Raw genomic sequence first — 1201 nt, forward strand, 5'->3', positions numbered from 1 at the left:
TTTACTATGATATCATCAACATATGTTAGCACATTTCTGCCTATCTGAGAATGAAGGACTTTCGATGTCATTCTATTGAAGCTTACAACAGCATTCTTGAGCCCCTCAGGCATCCGAAGATAACAATATGTACCACTGGAGGTTATGAAGCTGGTTTTTTGCTCATCTTTCTTCTTCATCCAGATTTGATGGTAGCCTGAATAGCAATCTAGTAGACTCATGAGTTCTGACGAAGCTGCTGCGTCTACTAGAGAATTTATTCTTGGTAATGGGAACTCATCCTTCGGACAAGCCTTGTTGAGATCAGTAAAATCAATACACATTCTCTATTTACTATTAGCCTTCATCATCATAACAATGTTAGCTAGCCATTCTGGGTGAGCCATGAATGACCCCTCCCTATACGGCTATACCCTCTCTACGTGGCCTTGTTGGCTGGCTCCGACGACCTGCGGGCAAGGTCGCGCTGCACCGTTGGGACGAGACGGCGACAGGCGTACAACGTATTTCTGCCGAGTCGGAGCACCAGTACCACGCGATGCGTTATGCGTATGCCAGGTGTGGTGTGGTTGTCGTAGTGCTCTTTTATATATTATCTCAGCTATATATAGCCGCCGTGCTTATAGCCTTATACTATATATAATATAAGTTATATAACAGGTTGTTGGAGGAGTAGCTAGTAGGAGCGCAGGAGGGAGCTAGAGCGCGCGGTGCGTATGCTCAGCTCAGCTCACCCGCTAGCTCCGGCGTAGAGGATGGCGAGGTGCGCGAGGTGGAGAAGCAGGGCACGTGTGAATTCATTCGTTCCATCGACGGTCTGGCGCCGACTCACGCATCGCCGGCGCGGCGAGCTGAGCGCGTGACACGGAAAGCAGGTCCGCCGCGCCGGCGCCCGCGCTGGCCGATCGACCGGCTAACTGTAGCTCCACGAAGCAAAGCCAGGCCAGCCGGCCGATCGATGCGTGCGTGCATGTGCCCTTCTTCTCCATCGGGCACGCCTCGCCTGCGCATCTTTTGTGACCGGTGCATGCAAATAAGCAAAAAGACGGTAGGTTTGTCGGCTGGTTTGGTGGAGAGAAATGGGGCCAGGTTCTTAATTGCAAGCGGCTGCTGCAAGGCAAGCATGTGCATGTGTGAGTAGTCTTATGTTTTGCTCCGTCACCATGCAATGCATGGGTTCTCTTTTCCTAATAATAACCAT

The 1201-nt window shown here is 50.9% G+C and overlaps 1 non-coding gene across 1 annotated transcript; it reads left to right on the plus strand.

The window, feature by feature from the left end:
* The first annotated feature begins 772 nt into the window (after window positions 1-772).
* On the plus strand, window positions 773-991 carry MIR164h (microRNA MIR164h). Its single transcript, NR_121132.1, has one exon. It is a non-coding gene; the product is annotated as a microRNA MIR164h (primary transcript).
* The last annotated feature ends 210 nt before the right edge of the window (window positions 992-1201 follow it).

This window comes from Zea mays, chromosome 8 (genome assembly GCF_902167145.1).
Source record: "Zea mays cultivar B73 chromosome 8, Zm-B73-REFERENCE-NAM-5.0, whole genome shotgun sequence".
Classification (NCBI taxonomy): domain Eukaryota; kingdom Viridiplantae; phylum Streptophyta; class Magnoliopsida; order Poales; family Poaceae; genus Zea; species Zea mays.